Source organism: Armigeres subalbatus, chromosome 2 (genome assembly GCF_024139115.2).
Source record: "Armigeres subalbatus isolate Guangzhou_Male chromosome 2, GZ_Asu_2, whole genome shotgun sequence".
Classification (NCBI taxonomy): Eukaryota; Metazoa; Arthropoda; class Insecta; order Diptera; family Culicidae; genus Armigeres; species Armigeres subalbatus.
This window is the reverse complement of record NC_085140.1, coordinates 119,568,466-119,590,188: the sequence shown is the minus strand read 5'-3', so window position 1 is coordinate 119,590,188 and position 21,723 is coordinate 119,568,466. Positions and strand designations below refer to the sequence as shown.

General features: G+C 37.7%; 1 pseudogene; it reads right to left on the bottom strand.

Moving 5' to 3' along the window:
* Positions 1–20,717, bottom strand: part of LOC134210729 (beta-1,3-galactosyltransferase 9-like) — a 32,992-nt pseudogene extending 12,275 nt beyond the window's left edge.
* Between the last annotated feature and the right edge of the window lie 1,006 nt (positions 20,718–21,723).

The window sequence follows — 21,723 nt, the reverse complement described above, 5'->3', positions numbered from 1 at the left end:
TTACTTTTGTTATGGTTTATTTCTTCATTTGTTCTCTTCACAGCTTAATAAATATCCTTTGTGTAATTCCTTTCGCGTTTGCAAAATGTGTTCAATATATCGTCGCTTATGCTTCAAAGGTATATTTGTTCGAGGGTAAACGTTTTAAGAGATTCAATCGAGTGACGGCTTTGAATTGACTAACCACTTTGCTATGTGCATGGCAGATAGTCTCCCACACTTTTGATAATAGCGACAGAAAATTTCAAACGAATTCGCTGCGTTCGAATCGTTTTCCCATTTGATTTTGCTAGCGTTACCGACTTTTCATTCGAAAACACATTCGAAAATTAATGAGAATACGAGTGGTAGTACGGTTGTTATTAGCAATGATTTAGATTTACATTCACTACTCATACTCCAGATCCGATCGATTAGAGATCACAGTGTCGCGTGTTGTGCTCTATTTTTGGGACGCAGGTATATTTTCCCAGCCAAAGTGATAATTTTATTTGATTTTTGATTAATAAGCGACGACATACAGTGTTTAAATTTCTGCCCTTCATTCCTCGCCATCGATTTATTTCCTTCAAACAGACATTCCTGTTTGTATTATAAATTTGGAAAATTTGATTGATTTGCTATTAACTACATTGGATTCCTTTCTGCTATTAATATCTGAGATTTGGGATCGTGTGACTGAGTTTGTTTCTCGTATGAGTGTTGAAATAGAACTTTCTATAATGTAGGTAGTAGGACCGCTATGTACGCTAGAGAAGGACTAATGTATAATCAAAAATGGGGAGAAACGGTGATTTTTCTTTCTTAGCTTTAAATATTGAATCTTGTTATCATCTGTATAAATTTCAACTATTTTGCTATTAACGATGAAAAGGTACCGATTTATGTGTTTGTTCAACGTTTTACTTGTATCGTTTATCTGTGGGAAAATTTGGTTCACAGGTATTAAATGGATTGATACCGTCTATTATCAAACATGAAACATGCAGGGTTTGCTATTATGCTATTTCAATCTTATTTTTGATGTGATCACAGGCAAACAGACATGGCAGTTGGGGGCTGTCCATAAACCACGTAGACTCTTGAGGGGGGGGGAGGGGTTTCGAAAAAGTCTACGATAGTCTACGAAAGGGGACGGGGGGATATACCAAAAGTCTACGTTGACTTTTTTATTTTATTTTTTTCAAAACGATTTATATAGCAGTTTTGTGCGGAGTTCACTAGTTTATGAATTTCACTGAAGTAAAAGTCTGAACTACGGCTTAAGACAATCATGAATTTCACCAGGAAATTCTTCTCTGTTGAGCAGGAAAATTTTCCAAAGTATTCTATAAAAACTTTCGAAAGTTTTTCAAAATCTTCACTTGGATTTTATTGCAGATTCTATTAGAATTTCGTTTTGATTTTCGGCAGGAACTTATGTCGTACTTCAACGGATTTTTTTTAAATTTACATAGGAAGCATTTTGGAATATCCAAGAAAAAATCTTTGGAATGCCCAAAAGATATTCTTTGGAACTTGTAAAGGGAATTATCGATGGAAAATTTTCCGAATTTCAAAATAAATTGTTGAAACCTACTACGAGAAATTGTTTCAATTTCCCACCAAAAACAGTTTGATTTGCCACAAATAAAAATTGCAAATTTTGTAAAATTTCTAATTTTCATGGAAATTTTTTCGATTTTATTACGAGAAGTTCACGAAATTTCAACTAAAATTTTTTCATAACTTCCACCGAAAATTATTCAGAAAATTGTTTGCAATGCCCATAAGATTTATATAAATTTCCTCAAGAAATAGCTCCAAATTTGGGAGAGAAATTAAAAAAAACATCGTAGGAAACTATTCTAAATTTCCACGGAAAATATTAAAGAATGTCCGTTTAAACTTAAAATTATCTCGGGAAATAATCCTAAATTTTCACAGAAAATTACTCGTGGTTTTTTAACGGGGAAACTTTTGGAATTCAGAAGAAAAATCTAGGGATGTCAACTGATGATTATTCAGCGGGATATTGCATGGAATTTCCAAGAAAAGCAACGGAATTATCACGAAGAGTTCATTGTAGGTTTATCTGGGAGCTGTCAACTATGTGCTATGCAGCTTCCCAAGAGAAAACAAAGATGTGGACAAAGATGAGAAAACCACGAAAGCAAAAAAAAAAAAACAACTCCATTGCAAAAAAAACTGGAACAGCATTAAATAGATTTCATTGCCCAAAAGAAGCGCTGACTTGTTGGAGTACTTGGCGCATTTTTTTTTAAGTTATTTGAAAAACTTTATGAAAAACGATACTGGAAACTGAAAACGTGTGCTTGAGAAGAAAAAAAAATATTCATGAAATATGCGAAAAAATAATATCCACTGCCTGCCGGTCGGGATCGAACCCACACCTTCCAATACGCTAGACGGTCCGTTGTCTCATGCTAGATGTTAAGTGTTCAGTCTGTGCGACCTCTGGTCGAAGACGGTGATTCTATCTTTATATTAAGTTACACTAGTACTGTGATAAAATCAAGCTGCCATCGATAATCAATTTCTTCCGGATGTCTATCGTATACCCTATTTGCGGAAGCAAGTTTCATTGACATGTATGCGGTCAATTATGCGGTAGCATGGAAGGCGTACGAAAGTTGTTGCGAAAACAAGAAACTAATTGTCAAGACGCACATTGCCCAACAAACACAAGATCGTATATCATAGCGAATAAGTGTACAAAGTGGAGGTCATATACGTGCATTTTGCACGCAGTCAAATGGAGGAATGCGCCTATATCGCCTCCACCTTATACACTTATTCACTATTATATGCGATTTTGTGTTGGCTGGGTGACGCTCTCTTCGCGCTGGAGAGTCTCTAGAAGGAGAGCTACTCCTGTAGGCCCTGGCTGCGGAATAGGATGATGCCCAGGTCGATGCGTTTCTACACATCCGTTGTATAACTGAAGCCTTCACAGTGAATCATTCACTTTTTAGTGACTTGGTCACTATTTTGAGCCAAGTCACTAAAAAGTCACTATTTGCATCCAAAAGTCACTAAAGTCACTATTTTTCGAAAAATGATCACTAAAGTCACTATTTTCGCACCACCGTTTGTAAAAAAAGTTCAAAATAAAAATCAAAACCATTATCATCTACAGAATCAAATGTAAATCTGTTAGCAAAATACACAAATTTGAGAAATTGCACCAAGTGTATTGTGAAAATCGCCAAGTTACTTGCAATTCATGTGAACTAGTAACTTCTTCTACATGAATAAGGAATTCTCAAAAGCGACTTCCACCGGAAGTCATGAATAAATCCGCTTGTATTTGAGGAAGATAAAACGTTCTGTAAATTGTAATAGGTAACAGAAATTGATATTTTTCACGCGTAGTTGGGGCGAATTGGATTTCATGTCGCGCGGAAATGTCGCGTATTTGATTTCAGTCGGCGCGGATTTGGCACCGGTCGAAACTTAGGTATGATTAAAAACATGTTATATCTTAGTCCTGGTAATTTTTTTTAGTAAATCACGGGCAACCGAGATCAGGGGCTCGAATGGCAAATGGACACTGTGTGTATTTCAATTTGTTATTATTTATTAAAACTTTTATTATTAATTATTAAAAATCACTCTCCCTAGTTACGGTGAAGATGGGCACGGCCAGCAGTAGTAATCCTCATGCTTTTATAATTTTTATCTTTTCTTGATTTCTGACAGCATTCTAGATAAGGATTTGAAAAGAGAACATGATATTACTAGTTTCTAATCGACTACGAGTTACACAGTGACAATGCAAATGCAACTGAATGGAGGGTTACGTAGCGAAGTTGGCTGCACGTTCGTTTTATTAGCGATTGGTCATGGGTTCGATTCCCTTCCCCTCCACCAAACCCTCGTCAGTCGCCGGATCCGCAGCCCATACTGTGGAGTTCTGGGGTACGCGCCTCACCGTCAGGACTGCCTGATAACGACTGACAACTTTTTCTTCTCGGAGACATTTCTCCAACGTTACCCGGATAAATAGCAACCGAACAATGCAACGATCATTGGGTAGACGACATGGACAAAGGGACATAATGGACTCACGATGAGATGAACTGGCAACGACAACAATAGCTAATCATGGATGTCCAAAAATAGATTCTGTGTGGATTCTGTACAGCAGAATACAAAATTAGTTCACGGCACGGCACAGTAGCGGTTAAGAACACAGAGTGCCTATCAAATAAATGTACGAATAAAAAAAATACAAATGCAACTCAGCTCACTACCTGATTAATACTTCATACAAAAGTCACTATTTGGTCACTTTTTGTGCATTTGAAAGTCACTATTTGGTCACTTTTTTCGTCATCGTTGGTCACTAAGTCACTATTTTGAACGGCATTTATCGCTACCAGCTCTGGTGTATGCACCCACAACTATGCCTATCATGAAGATGTACCACTAGTGATGCGTGGCTGACGAATCAATCTTTCGGATTTGCATCATTCCTTTCGTTCGTATGACGTCTCGTCATTCAATTATGTTTACCAAATAGCAATGGGCGCTATGAAATAATTAGTCGTTAGACCGTTACTTTCCAATTACTGCGGCGCCTCTGGTGGCCGTATCAAGAAGTAAAATACATCACATCGTTGCGGAAGGTTAGTTTAATTTATGGTGAAAGTTTCATCAGTATTAATGCTCACGGTCAAAATGGACGGTCGAAAATGGAACGCGAGAGATGGGAACAAATTTTGCACAATCACGTTGGAAATCCAACATGGTCAGGAGGAATGATTTCAAAGTATCTAAAATTACCGAAATTGACTGTAAAAACTGTCAACCGTTATCGGGAAACACTATTGCTGGATCGTGTAGAACAAAACAATCGTAGAAGTGGAACATACGACCAGAAACTACAAGTGAAAGTCTGCAGAGCAGTTCGGAACCATTTTGGGATTTCCTTGCGTGATTTAGCAAAAAGGTTCACTGCGCTTATAGCACAGCTCAAATAATTTGTTGGCGCGAAGGTTTCAAGTCGTATGATGTCAGTAAGCGTCCCAACAGGACCCTGAAACAGATCCTGGTTGCCAAACATCGCGCAAAAATGCTTGGCGAGAAAGTTCTGACGAAATACAATTGATGTATTTTGATGGGAGATGAAATTAATTTTAAAATTGACTTTCATTTCCCGGGATACAAGTTTTACCTTGCCAAACGGAAGGGTAATGCCCCAGGAAAATTAAAATATGTTTATACAGGCGTGATTGCTCACAAATTGATGGTATGTCAAAGCATCTGCAGTTGTGGAAAGAAAACTACAATTTTCACCACTGGAGCGACCATCAATGGGCAAATATGCAAGGAGGAGTGTCTTCAGAAGCGATTTTTGCCATCCATTCAATCACACGACTGTCCGGTGTTGCTTTGGCCTGACTTAACAAGCTTCCATTACAGACGGGATGTAATGGAATCGTATGAACCGAATAATAATGACGTTATTGAAAAAACTTTCAACCCACCAAAATGCCCTAATGTTCGTCCCAACGAAAAATATTTGCCAATTATCATAGGGGAACTTGAGAAATGGTGCAAAACAATCAGAAAACCATCTTATATGGAGAAGTGTTGTGAAAAAATGGCAGATCAAGTTGACCGTTCTACTGTGCAAAAAATAAAGAGTGGTATTTAGAGAAAAGTCCGAGAATTCATCCGAAATGCAAATGAATAATTTTTAGATATTTTTTCCTTCAAAGTTTACCAAATTCCCTGTATAATAAAACCTGAACCACCTTTTTATGTACTTTTTTGGCAAAGAAATGCCTAATTTCTTGCGGCCAAATACTAAGTGGATCAAGCTTTAATAGGAATGAATACTTGAAAAGTCCAAGCCTGAATTGGCAATGGGTCTGCACTACTACATTTCCGTGGAGGTCTGCTGTTAGCCTGAATAATCCTATGTGTTGTTCTCCCGTGGTTATCTATCGCTGTTCCAACAAAACTGGGCTTTAGTTCGGTAGAATACGATAGATTTGAAATCCAAGCTTTTCCAGCTAAATCAACACTACTTTCACTTGAAAGCACCAGAACGCCATTTACTGATAGTATGGCGCAAGGTCTCCACCGAATTGTGGAAAACTATTGCGTGCCCAGTCCAGAGCCAAGAGATCATCAATCGATCTTTGACGTAAACTACGTCTAAGGGGAAGACTCGGATACAGGGTGACAAATGAAAATTTCCAATTTCGAGACCGTCACGAAATCATGTAAGATTTTGAACGTTAATAGCGCCTTTATCTTCCGATGGATTTTTGAGATTTATATATCAATAGATTCGGAAGTTCTCTACCAATTTGTCAATTATATTGAAACTTTTGGTTATGGACGTTAAAATAGGGTATCGGATCATTTTGGCAGCACCCTCTTTTCTTGTCCACAAGAGTCTCGTTTCGGCCGTCGCCGTTCAGTGCGGTTGGCTTTTGGACTCTGCTTTTTGTGCGGTGTTTCGCTCAAAAAGTAGAACAATGGAGCCGGACCGAGGTGGTCGAAACAAATGTAACAAAAATATGTAATGTAGTGCATGCTGTATAAAAAGTGATGCAGATATGGGCATGTTTGTGCAGACATGAGATGATCAATTGTTATGATTATATAATATGATCTCCGCAAAGTCAAGGTGGAGGGGGTAATCTTCTTCTTCTTCTACTGAATCGAGCGGCGTGAACATTTGAATGTAGAGGTTTTTGGGGCCGGGGAAGGTTCTTAAGATGGTTCGAGACCCCATCTCCTCTTTGAAACCTGGCTCCTATACAAATGAAACACCAATTTCATCATAACTCCAGATCAAGCAAATGGAACCAAATCTGGCGTGTGGAGGTTTTGGAAGGGAAGATATGTTTCTGTGATGGTTTGCAACGCCTCCCCCTCCTGGAAAGAGGGTCTCCCATACAAATAAACCAAAAAATTTTGCATAACTCGAGAACTAATCAGAGAATTAATCAATTTTAGGCGAAACAAAGTTCGTCAGGTCTGCTAGTAAAAAATAAATATTAAAATGGAAAAAAATTAAAAAAAACTTCTCTTCAGATTTGTTAAAGAATGTTTTGAAAGTTCTCAAAATTTACCGGAACATGTTTTTGTTGCCCCTCAAATTGTTATTTTTGAGCAAAACAATCCGGAGGGGGGGGGGACATATCTAAAAAAAATATTTATATCGGCCTAATAATATTTTGTCCAATTAAATGCATGCCTGAATCAGAAGGATTTAACTTTGATTCAGGAAATATGAATGCACTCAAGATATTTTTATAATACGTGGGTGCAATCATGCGGTACTTATTGTATACGGCAAAAGCTTCGGAACGCATACGTTCTTGAAACGGGCTATATGAGTTATAATAGAGCTATCACCTTCTTGCTCCCTGATTCAAAAGTCTTGCAATGATATTAATAAAATGGTTGCACGAATATTTTATCCATAGTGACACTCAGTGTTGGTAGAATCATACTCAAATCTGAATCATCGAGGTTCACGAGCTAACTCGCCTGCTATGCTGTAGGGGGAGCATCGCGCTTGAGTTTCTCGGCCAGAATCGCATCGCTTCGCTCACTCACCGAAAATGATTTCGTTCTAAAAAGCGTCAAAACGCAATCGAGGCGTATGTTTTGTTTATATGTGAAATTATTAGCCATTGTTTTAGACGAAAAACAGTTAATTCAATGCATTCATCAATGAAGAACACGTAAATATCATGCAATGATGCAAATTGCGATTAGAATCATGAGCAAATCTCTAGGCCATGATTCTGATGGAATTTGACTCACGCATGGTTTGAATCGCCGATGAGATTTGAGATTTTAAGATTTTACCAACCTAGGGCTTCTTCTATTGAAATATTTCATCAAATGCTTCAAAATCCAAATGTAGGCAATTCGGATCCAAGAGAAGCATCATTACCACTTAGGAATAAATCGTATCCAACAATTTTCATATCTTAAGATACGCTAGTTTTGTTCGAAACCAGTGACATAAGTAATCAAATGAATTTTATAAAAATATTCATGCATGATGGCACTACAATCCTCAATGAACAAAACTGCCTTACGTAGTTTACGTTGGACGGTTGTGTCTTGTACATAACCCTTCTGATTTTTTTCTTTCAAAATTGCGTCATTCCAAGGGCCGGCGAAGCTCTTAATTTTCCTTAGGAAGACCAATATCCTAGTATCCCACAACGAAGCCCAGTCCTGACCAACGACATTATTTATCCAACTTTCCACGTCGGCCAGTGGAACGGATTCGAAATAGCGTTCCCTGGATCCAGGGATGTTTGGGATGATCGCTCTGGAGAGCACCAATGACGCTGGCGGAATCTGTAAAGATGTGGCAGCGACGAAAACGGCAGCGGCTTCAGCAGAGAATATGCTGCATATATTCGAGGAGCAGCTGGTGTTTTTTAAAAAGTGGTAGATTGTCATTTAGTCAGCACAAACGAAGAACAGGCTTGCGAGAAATTCTTCGACAAAACAACGTTTAGGAATGAAGATGCCGAAGAAATGAAGAGAAATCCAGCAATTAGGCGGGTCACTATTAACAGTAGTCAGCCGTTTCATGGGGATTGAGTGGAATCCACGAGCGAATATTTTCACGTGGGTCAAATACGAGATCTTTTCGAAGAAGAATCTAATACTTCCTCGTATTCAGGATCTTAAGATTGTTATGAAACCAGACAGCAGTACGGTCATCATCCAGGAGAATATTTTTCTGCAGAAGCTTCGTAAACATGAATACGAGTGGGACGATCCATTGAACTCACAACTACAGAAGCAGTGACGCAAGTAGCAATGCAATTTCGCAGGCTTAGGCAGAATCGCCGTCCCTCGATGGGAAGAATTAGTTGCAGTTGAACTGCAACCTTCATGCCTACTGCGATGCTTTAAATAAGGTTCACAGTACATGTATCCGCATTCCGCAATATGGCAGCAGATGAAAGCGCACACGTGCATCTATTGACCCCCCCATCAAATCACGGGTATAGCTCCGCTTGAGAATTCGAAGGTTAGTAGGCATCAGAAGCTCGATGAACGGAAAAATGAAATCAACGTGAGCGACAGCATCAATGTTCTATCGGAGTTCATTCATCGATCGGCGAGAGCTACAGCACAAGAAGTGAAAGGCACTGCGGGAAAACCACTCAAATCTGGGATGCTCGATGGGCTCGATTTAAGGTTCAAAAATTGAAATACTAGTAGAATTGTGCCAGAAGCCGAATGTTGGCGGGAAGGAGTCGGTTGAAAAGAAAACGGCAAAAAGAAGCAAGAGCTGCCAAAAAAGAACCTACGCAGAACAAGAAAAAGCCGTATGAAAAACGTTTGTTTACCGTTGCACAAAAAAAAGCGTGATGCAGAACGATATGCATAGATTTTAAGAGACTGTCACTGGCGAGCAGAGAAAAGCAGCGCCATATCCCGTTATGTGCAACGACCAAGATGATGAACAAGCTGTGAGGCCGCCTAAAAATATGGATGCAAGAAAGGACCAACCCCCTGCTGAACTTCTCGAACAGGGAATTGAGCAGCTTTACGAAGTGCTGCATCATATTATGTCGAAAATATGGGAGGAAGAAGAATTGGCTTCTCTAAAAACAAGAGCACAGAATGGAATGACCCAATTAATTTTCCAACTCGGAGTGCGTAGTGATGATCTCTAGTTTTAATTAGAAGTTATAAAAAAAGAATTCGAGGAGCAAAATCATGTTCCACATTCTGTTCAACAGACTGATATGACTTGAAGAGTCATTCGTCGGCGAATACCGTCCCGGTTATCTTGAGAATCGATCAATGATGAATCAACTGTTTACCCTGAGGCAAATCGATTCAGTGAAACGAATTACATTATAGCAAATTATGCCGAATTATGCTCTAGTTATGGATTGAGACAAGGCGACGCACTATCGAATTGACTGTTCGATATATCGTTCGAAGGCAGCGATTAGCAGATTTGATGTCCAAATTAGCGGAACAATTATCACACGATAGAATACGCTCATGGGCTTTGCGAAAGATATGGATATTATTGCAATTGACCCCGTGCTGTGGAAGAAGCTCTTGCTCCTTCTACGATAGACAGCAAAAATTGGACTCTTCATCAACACCAGCTACACACAAAGTACATGGTAGCTGCGAATCAACGCGGATAAATGACTGGTGGTAGTAGAGAACTGGCGCTAGATGATCAAAAACTTAAAGTAGTAAAAGGATGTGTGTACCTTGGACCTTTAGTGACGTGCCATGAAGCATCTGGAAACGAGTGGCCCAAGAAAAGGATGCTATATCCGGCAAAGGATCATCAAGGAGGAGCATCAGACCATTCAATTTAAATTTAGAAATGATTACTAGACATTAAGGAGGCTCAAATTAGTATGGGAAAACTTTTCCAATTTTTTTTGATGGGCCGCCCTTTCATTCGGTTCTGTTTTGATGCCCTGATGCCTGGAAAAAATTAGCCAAATCGGTCAATGTTTGGGCGGTGCTAAACTCGCTGGAAGTTTATATGCAAACATGTATGCAGAAACATCCAAAAACAGTGAATTGCAGTTTGACAGCACAACCTACGATGAAGAACTATGATACTCATTCACTGAGTAGCATCAGAAGTCGAGCACATCTGTATATGGAGCTCCATATACAGATGTGCTCGACTTGCGGTTAGCGGCAGTTCAGATCTTGCAGAATTTATTACAGAATGTTATGGAGAAATCCGCGAGAAGATTAGAGTTTGCCCGGCTAAGTTATTAGCATTTCTCTGAAGTGGGGTTTGAGCAAATATCGTTTCTTTTACCTTTGAAAAGAAATAAACTCACCCCTACTACAACACTCCAGTAAAATGCTAATATCTTTGCCTAATAAACTCTAAACTTCTCGCGGTTTTCAACATAACATTCTGTATTTAATTCTACAGGAACTGAATGAGTATCATGGTTCTTGATCGAAAATTGTGCCGTACTGCCGTCCAACTGCAAATCACTGTTTTTGGATGTTTTTGCATACAGTTTTCCATATAAACTTCTAATAAGTTTAGCACCGCCCAAACGTTGACCGATTTGGCTGAAATTTTGTCCAGAGCATCAGGGCATCAAATAGAACCGAATAAAAGAGAGGCCCATACAAAAAAGTGTTTTTTGAGCCACCCTACTAGACATATTAGTTTTCAAAAAATAGTAACTCAAGCCATTACTGAACATGTTTCCCGGTTGAGTAGATTATTTCCCAAATCATTTCCCATCGTGTCCAATTTTCGTTTTTTCGGCTTTTCCCGGCTTTCTCAACTGTATGTAGTGGAAACCCTGTTAAGTAGACCCTGACTGAAGGAGACATGAAAACGGTTGTGAGCGTGAATCAGTTCAAGGTAAACTGACGTTTCACTGCGTAAAACGAGGACAAAAAAGAACAGGTTCAGGGTTAAGATTTTAATATTGTTGTAAAGAAATTAAATATCATCACACAAAGAAGATTTCCATGTCTGTTCATCTGTGAAAAATGGCTAGATTCAGAATGCTGCATTATAACATATTGTTTAAAGTTTCTTTGAGAAAAATATCATCATGATTGGTTTATAAACTAAACCTCATAAATCTTGAACATAGCGTAAACCAATTGTTCGACTCAAGTTGCTCTGCTTCTACTTGCAATGTAACACATTACTGGTGTTTCAAATTGTGATTTTTATAAACATTAGGCTTTCCAATATCAACTATTTACTTACCTAAAGGAAATATAGTCTTATTTTCTTCACATCAGCGTTTGTTTTAGTAAGTCTGTAACATTTCATCAATGCGCGTTCACTTCCTAACGATTGTACTACACACATTTGTTTGTTCCTTCTTCAGACTAGGTATGTCGAAAACGGGGAGAAAGGCTACTGGAAAATGTTGCTAATAATTTACTTCGTTTGAAATTATTGGCACATGGTCGAGTGGTAAGGCTGGATACTGCCCTACCAATTAATTAGGGAAGAGGAAACACATTATCTTATTATCTATTCAACTCATTTTTCATTCCAAGCAATTGGTGTTACTTTATAAAAAGCAAATAACATTTGTTTCCTATTGGGAAAATTAACAAAATAGCGATGAACACTCTGCAGTCACTTAAAATATTTGCAATGTTGTGCAAAAAGTGTTTGTGCATTTGAATCTAATAGGCTAAACAATACTGAGAAAGAAGTAAATTATGAATCGGTTTACATTTCATGGCTTTGGATATTCGATTTTATTAATACAATTCTACTTTCATTCAATGAGTTCTTACTTCAATATCCTTTATAATCTAACTAAACAATGTTTTAGTTTTTCTTTTTCTCTACTTACATCTTATAAGGTCGATCGAGTTGTGGATTCTTGTTTTCTTTTTTCGAGTGTTATTTCTCACTTTGAACCGATTTTGAGCGATCGTGTTTAATTATGTTGTTTTTTTATTCTCCTACAAAGAAACGAGTGTTAAAGCAAAATATCATAACACACCTGCGTTCAGAATAATATCAGTGCCAGTTTAATTTCCCAATTTGTTTGACGTGAGTGTCCAATTGATTTGACGGTCTTTGTCAATTTATTTGAACAAGAACTGAAATGTGCAGTAAGTAGTGTCATGTAACTGAAAGGTTATAGCTGTTCGTAAGAAAATGGAAACTACACTGACTTAAAAGCTTCACTCTTATTACTCTGAACACAAGTGTGAGGTTTTGAACCGTTATGTAACCGGTTATTTAACATAATTCATTACAACTAATTATTTGAACAAATGTGTACGGATTCGTTGGTAACTTACAAATATCTATAATTAGTAGGTGTAATCGAAAAAAATAAATAAGTAGAGTTATGGGAAAAGACAGACAAGATTGGGAGATCAATGTATTCGTGTTTCATCATTGAGTTGGATTAGATCGGTTAACGTTTGATGATTGGAGATGACATTTTAAATCTGTTTAACTATGGCTTTAAACGAGTTATTGCATTTTACCGGACAACAACCTGTCGAATGACAGCGAAGTGTTTTAAAAGCTAACTCATAATACTAGTAATATCACAAACCACAATCTTAAATTTATATAATAGTCATCCAACGGGCTAGACATTACCTGGTGTAACAGAGCAAGTGAATTGTTGCGTACATTATTTTACTCATGAACATCCGAACTAAATTTTATTGTGCCCTGTTAATTAATCTTTAATCTATATACATAAAAATGAATTTCTGTCTGTCTGAACCTTATAGCAGAGCTTCCCAAACTTTTGGGTATGCGACCCACCTAGCAAAATTCTATATGTCTCGCGACCCACCTATGAAAATTTTTCACCAAGTAGTATATGCATTAATTGAATCAGACTGTCATCTGTTTCGGCAATTTTTACAAAAATATTCACGTTACCTTCATGTACAAATGCAAAAAATGACAAACATGATATTTTTTGTCAAAATGTTTTCATTTTACTTCATTAAGGGGATAGCTTTTAGGCATAAAAGGCAGGGTTGTTACGACTACGCGGATTTCGCGATTTTCGCGGATTTCGCGGTTTTCGCGGATTTGGCGCGGATTTACATAACGATTTTGAGGTTTCGCGCGGATTTAGTTTTAGGAAAAAAATAATAAATAAAATGCTAGATCAAAGGATATTTATTAGAGAATTATTTTTATGTCTATCTAGATGGACTTTATTTTAACTAGCAAATGTTGTTGAGAACAAAACTTACGTTTGAAAGCTATTAATTTTATTTTTCTAATATGTCCAAGCCCTTATTGAATGACATGAATTAGACTCTTAAGCAAATGTTATAAAGAGAAGGACGCCACTTGTTGCCATATTTAATCCATACTGAAACATCGCAAAACATGTTTATTGAAGGACATGAACACCCAATTTCACCTTGTCAATTTCTTTGTAATTCCAAGTTATTTGATGGTTTCTGACTGATTATTTCTTTTACGATGAACCACTTAGCATGATATATCTTATCATTTATCAAAAGTTTTTTCGTCAGGAATTCTTTAATAGTGTTAGAACATTTTATGTTGCTTTCATGACATTCATCCAGAACGAATAAAGGTTTAAACAACAATAGAAAACACAAAAAATTTCTTTGGTTTGATGCAGATGCTTAATTTAAATAGGTTCTTCCGCAGAAAGTCGTTCAAAAATTAGAAGATGATTCTCAAAAGTTATTTCTGAAGGCTGTTGGCGATATTTTTGGATAACTCCGATGGTATTTTCACAGGATTATCAACAAAAAAACGAAGAAAAAAAATTCACAAGAACCCTATGGGGGTCCTTGTAAATAAATTTCCACAACCTAATGAGGATTTTTGCAGCATTTAAAATCCAAAAATTATAAAGAAGTTTTTGGAGGAACTTCCGCGGAATTCCTTCAATTTCTGCAAGAATTTTCAAAGCGATTTTCGTAGGAATTCATGAAGAGATTTCCGCAAATGGGCTCTGAAGGTTTTCCGCAGGTTATTATTGAAGAATTTACTTGAACTTACGAAAAAATTCCCAAATGAATTTCCGAATAATTTCCCAGGGGAGCTTTCGTATGTACAATTATGGATCGACTTCTGCAGCAGATCAGAGAGCAGTTGGATTTCTGCGAACATTTCCAAGAAAATTTTCGTGCAAACTTCCGGAGGATTATCCTGGGATGAATTTCTGCAGGAATTCATGGAGAAGTTTTCGCAGATATTCTCGGAGATTTTGGCTGAAATTCCAGTATGGTCAAAAAATTGCAAATTAATTTCCACTAAAAGTGTTGTCGGAATTTATGCTTGAACTCTTAGAGAAACTTGTTGCAAATTTGAAGGACAATAAGCACAAATAACGGACTATTTGTATTCCAAAGCTCACGTAAATTATTCTACCGAATTCTCAAAGTAATTTATGCTGAAAATTCTGAAAACATTCCTCAGAAATTTCCGAAGGAATTTACGCTTAATTCTAGTGTTCTGGCTGGAAAATCAGTTTGAGTTTGAGCAACCATGTTAGATTTGTATTATTTGTTTCTTGATACGAATTCAAATAATTGTTTTACCGACGTTTTGTTTAAAACCGGAGCTCCTTTGTCAAATTCCTTAATCTATACGCAAGTTTGTCTTGTGATCAATAATTACACCAAAGTTGCATAATTCAGAAGAAACTGCGGTTTTGGCAGATTTGTTATTGTTTACCAATTTATCTATAATCAATTATGATCAAATATGACCTGAACATTCTTTGTACATATATCAATGTATCTTGTGCCGAATTTTACAAAGTTCGATCAACAAAAAATCAACTGACAATAACGGAACAAAACATGCAAAAACCATCATCTCATTTGAAAAGCGGTGTTTATTGAAATAGCTTCGGCTGTTTAGTTCTTGTTCACTTAGCTTTAGTACTTCTAGTAATGAATAGGGCCATCTAGGTGCATCTAGAGTGGTTGTAATTCCCTGGGTAGAAGCTGTGATATTGATAACAAAACATGATATGAACTTGTTTGAAAAAGAGTAAAATAACAAGCGAAAATAACAAAAGAATGCACTGAAATATCATAAAAATATCAGGTTTTGACATTAACATGAAATTATCAATATCTTGAGCTTTTAGTTTGTTCTTGTTAACAGCAAAACTTGATATTTTTAAGATATTTCTTATTTATTTTTATTATATTTCTTGTATTTAAAATTCCTGTTGGAAGGTATTATCATTGAAGAATAAGAATATTATAAAAAAAAAAACTTGAAGAGAAGACGCGTATTTGCTTAGAATTTAGTTCTAAGTCGCGCGTATTTGGCGCGAAATGGATCTGATGTCGCGCGAAAACGGCGCGGATTTGATTTTAGTCGGCGCGGGTTTGGCGCGGAACATATTTCACGATCTCTGTAACAACCCTGAAAAGGTTTCTGAAATAACGTGGTGATGAATATTTAAAACAAATGCGGTTTGAATTTGAAATTATATTCATGAAAAAAAATATCAAAACGTTCGGCATTCGAGCTGCAATTAATATTTGTTCTACGCGACCCACCAACAATCCGCTCGCGACCCCCCTGGGGGTCGGGACCCACAGTTTGGGAAACCATGACTTATAGACTCCGAAAATACTGAACCGATCGGCGTTAAAATTTGTATGCAGAGGTTTCTGGGGCCGGGGAAGGTTCTTAAGATGGGGCTCCCATACAAATGAAACAGAAATTTCTGCATAATGCGAGAACTAATCAGAGAGTAAATCAATTTTAGGCGACACAAAGTTCATCGGGTCTGCTAGTTATCAAATAAAATTTTACATTTTTCGCCATTGTTGTTGGTATCCATATTCGATCCAGCTAGGCAATTTATATAACGAACATTTTTTTGCATGTTTGTGTATTTATTCTGAAGAATGAGGTTTAAAACTGACAATATTTACATGTAAAAATAATGCAAACCAAATAGGTGCATGGGTTGGGATGGTGATCATTATAATACATTACCACCCGGGTCTTCCACGAAAGGCTGAATCACATAAGGCTGAAAACTCGTAAGGCTGAACACGAAAGGCTGAAAAGTGAAAATCTCACATAAGGCTGAAATAACAAAAGGCTGAAACTCGAAAGGCTGAAAAATCGTGAGAAACCAATATTAGTGGAAGAATTTACATTTGACGCTAAAAGGGACACAAACTAAAATGATCCGCAACCTTCTTGTGACTTCTTGTTGTCTTTCAATTTTTATACGGAATTCTTATTTTGTAGTCTACACAGCTCATAAAATTTTTAGGTACTGTCGTCGGGGTGATAATGGGTCAAATGGGGGTGAGAATGGGTCACTGAATGAATGCTTGTAGAATGCATTGAATATATCTGAGGGTAAGAAGACTAAAATATAAGAGACCTTTTTGAACGATTTTTCTCTACGACCTCCAGATCAGCCGGTGAGAGCGATGACCCATTGTCACTCCCGATGGCGGTAACATAGAACATCCTTGCTTCTTCCTTGTTTCTTCTTGCTTCATCATTATTTCTTCTTTCATCTTTATCTTACTTTTTCCTTCTTCCTTCTTCTATGTTCTTTCTTCAATCTTTCATATTTTTTCCTTCTCCCTTCTTCCGTCTTCATTCTCTCTTCTTCCTTCTTCTTTCCTCCTTCCTTTGTCTCTGTAAATTTTTTATTCTTTATTCTTTATTCTTTATTCTTTATTCTTTATTCTTTATTCTTTATTCTTTATTCTTTATTCTTTATTCTTTATTCTTTATTCTTTATTCTTTATTCTTTATTCTTTATTCTTTATTATTTATTCTTTATTCTTTATTCTTTATTGTTTATTCTTTATTTTTTATTCTTTATTCTTTATTTTTTATTCTTTATTCTTTATTCTTTATTCTTTATTCTTTATTCTTTATTCTTTATTCTTTATTCTTTTATTTTATTTTATTGATGTATAAGGGGGCCAGGGGCCAAGTCACCGATGTGAATTTGGAATTCATATCGTCCATGACTTAAGGATAAGGCTTCACAACATCTTTACCCATGGGGGTTTTAAGTTTTGCGGGATATAAAGTACGTTAAAAAATTAATTAGGTAATCATCAATCGCACGTGTTTCAGTCTAAATATAATGATATTGATGAGGAAGTAGGAAACTCTAATGAAAACGTATTTTAACTATAATGTTGCATTAGATTTTGAGGATTATTTAGTGAAAGCCTCTAAAACTGCATTAAAAGGCCAAAGCGGACCGCAGTTTAAAACCGTTCACCAAGCAATCATCAAAAATTCTCTGCTCACAATTTTAATCACTACATATTCTGAACTTCATTTCGAGAAAACCCCGAATACTATCATTGTGGGCTACGATATTCCTCGACAGCAGCGGAATTGCCTCCAAACAATATTCGACAGTTCATGAGCTTCAATTTGATGATGGGCTTAGGAAGTCTTATGATTGATCTCCACGTCTATGTTTCTATTGTCAATCTTTTCGTATCCTCAGTCATAATTATGCCAAATGTTTAAAACGGTGTCATATCGTCTTACAATGTTTAATTCTACTATCATTTTGTCTGTCTTAGTTATTACATGTTTCCTACGTTTCCTCTTTATTCTTTATTCCTTATTCTTTATTCTTTATTCATTATTCTTTATTCTTCATTCTTTATTTTTTATTCTTCTTTATTCATTATTCTCTATTCTTTATCAACTATTCATTATCCAACCACTCAACATAGTTGGTACAACATATCGTATGGTTGGGATTCATTTCATCCCATCAATTTCAGCCTTTCGATACGTTTCAGCCTTCTGATACTTTCAGCCTTTTGAGACTTTCAGCCATTCAAGATTTCAGCCTTTTGAGTTCAGCCTTATGAGCATTCAGCCTTATGTGTTTCAGCCTTTCGTAGGACACCCTACCACCCATACACAACATTTGAATTCGGAGTTTTTGTAATTGCAACCACAACTTATCTGAAAAACACTGCTTTATGGTCCATTTTCTTCTGGACATTTAACAATGAGATAAGAAAAATAATAGTGGAGTGAAAGTTGTTATTTAAATAACTTAAAAACTTTCCTGATTTAATTGGTCGCCTCTTTCTAATCAGCGTAACTAGATTTGAAGCATTTTATCTGGGAGAAGCCCATATGGCATAATGCCATTCAGCATAATGTCATTTGGCATAACGAGTTAAACGTCAAGGGCCATTTGGCATAATCACATGAATCTAACAGCTCTATTATAAATTTTAAATTAGGGTATTTTAGCATATTGTAAAATTTTGTTGCTAGATCCCCTAAGGTTAAAGTAAGTTAAAACCTTTAATTCCATGCAAAATAGTAATTAAGAAAAAAAATGTGGCCAAACAAGCTGATTTTCAAAAGAAAATAGTAAATTCTTGCATATCGAATCGAAATATCATAGATTTTGATACACAAATTAAAAACTGTAACCATGAGTATCAACACTTGTGGAAACTTATCAAACGTATTTAGGAACATTGATGGACCTTAATCATATCGGTTGCCACTATTATTTTATTCCAACTCAATGATCAAACACCAACTTTCATAGTACAGAGTACAATAATATTCTTACTTATTTGCATTGCTAACGATCCAGGTCGGGGAAGTCTTTTCCAGGCGAAATATGTCGATGAAGAGAACAAAAAGTATTTACCTACTAATACTAATATCAATAAAACGCGGACAACTTTGACAGTGGGGGGACGGTGGACTCTGGATTCTTCTCCTTAGTTCTAGACTCAGTTCATGGGCTTTTCCACACATACACCCTTCCGGGCTCCGTCCCCTCGAAAACACTCTTGCACTCAAAAATTACATTCACACGTGCGCTAGTAGTTGTCTAATGGTGGTCCGTTGCATTTGATCCGGGGATGCGATCATACCCATCCGGTCACTATCTGCTACCGGTGCGCCTCGACGCGGTTACCGCCTTCCAGAGCTTCCGGATTTCGCCGTCGCGCAGATCCGGCGTGGTAAAGAAGAACTGCTGCTCGGTGGCATTCAGTTTGTTCTCGATGATGGCATCTTTTGGGTTTGGTTGAGCAGCATGCTGCCGGTAGGGGTGATGGTGGCGTTGATTCGCTGTGCAATAGTACCCGTCACGTGGACGTCGTCGATCCAGAAGTAGGGCTGCTGTTGCGCCTCTCGGTAGAGCAGGAACGCCACGTCCGGAGTGTAGATTATCGAGTAACCGGGACAGTGGCTGGGGTAGTACTTGTTCCGGTACTCCGGAATGCTAACGAACCACTTAGAGCGGTGTGTTCGCTTGACCGGCGCTTGCCGGATCTCCTGGCAGAAGAGCAACCTCCGCCGTTGGGTGGTCGATTCGAGCACGTCGTACAGTGTGGGAGTATTCACGAAGACATCGTCGTCCGCTTTTAGAATGTATTTGGCTTCGGGACAGTGATATGTGAACCATTTTAGTGCCATCACATGCTTGTAGGTCATATTGCGATAGGCGTCTAGGAAGTTTCCCTGTACGATGTCGTCGTACATACGGTTTTCCTGCTCTATCCGTCGCTGCAGGGTTCTGGAGTTGACTATACCCAGTAGGAAGACGAGCTTTGCTCGCGGATCGTGCTGTCCCCAAGTATCACGAATCGTATTGCGCTTGTACCAATTGGATGGTGCCGAATGAACTAGTACTAAAACTAACGGTGATCGTCGTTCGTCACCCTTAAGGCTATCACTTTGCACACTGTCTGACCTACTCCTTCCGCTATCGCTACTACAATTGTTAAAGTTGATGATGAATCTAAAATCTTTTAAATCTATTAAACTGGTATAATCATCTTTTGGCAACCGTTCGACTGGATTGACTAACGATAGAATCGATCGTGACGCGTTGGTTTGGTTCCAACTGACCGCCACATCATCACCGGGACCCCCACCGTCCGGTAAGGCGTAGAAATTGTAACCGCTGCTAGGTGGGGGAACCGCCACCGGGGGATGGTGTGTGAAGGGGGGCCCTTGCATGTAGGGTGGTACGATGCCAGTCGGTTCGCTGCTGTCGGCTTCCTGCAGCGACATGTGCCATATCGTCACTACCAGTGTCAGCACGATCAGAGCCCCAAACAGTGGACGACGCTCGAACATGACCCCGGGGGACGCCAACGCCTTTCGCGAGCTCGGTGGCTGCGGAGGCAGGTGTTGTGATATTTGAAGCGTGCCGCCTGCAGATTAGTAATTGTCTGATTTTTTCATTATACACCGCTCATCAGTTCTGGAAGGAAAAAAAGAGAAGAAAGGAATTGTTATGATACTAGACGATAACAAGTGCATTCTTATATAAAGGATTATAAATGAAAGTTTTTGATTAGTTAGCATCCATAAAGTCGGAAAGTTATTTCCAAGAAGTCGGTTTAAGTTTCCCATAAGAAGCTAAGAATGTTTAGCTTCGCATATTTTGACTGTTTTCATCGTAGTTGCTATGCTACGCCGTGATTGGCCAAATAAAAAAATGCATATTAAACCAAAATGAAAAGTCGAGCAAGAACCATTTGGGAAATATAAAAAACTTCCTCCAGGACATTCAAAAAACTTTTTCCAGGGAGTAATTGGACATAATTTGTGGAAGTGTGGAAATATATAAAAATCTATCAAAACGATTCCAACTGTTGTAACCTTCCACACTAACAATTTCAAAACCTTCTTAAGTAGGTGTCCAAATAACCATCCTTCATCTTCCGAGCCATCCTTGCAAGGACGTGGCCAGGGCAGATCTGGATTGGAGAGTACATGGCTTGCATCTATGAAATAGAGATTAGTCCCAAATCAATATCTGTGGTAACAGATGACTGTGATTCTACTCTCATACAATAGTAAATACAGCACAGGCTTGTACCATCTATAAATAATGATAATGCTAATGCGGAAATAATTGGAAATGGAAATGGGAATAAATGGAAGTTTAGTTAATTCCCCCCGAAAGTTAGAGAAATTTCCCCAGAGAAGACGAAAGAACTGGACGGGGGGAGTGGGAAAAACTTCCTCCCGGATGTTGGAAAAATTTCTCCAGTAAGTTGAGAAAAGTTCCCTCAGGGAAATGGAGAAACATCTCCCAGGAAGATGAGAAAATTGGCACCAGAGAGATGAGAAAATATCCACCAGGAAGATGAAGGAAGTTCGATAATCACTCTCCAGGAAGTTGGAAAAAAATCCCCAAAGAAATTAATGAAATTTTCCCCAAAAAGCAGATGACTGTTTTTCTCCAGTTGGTTGGGGAA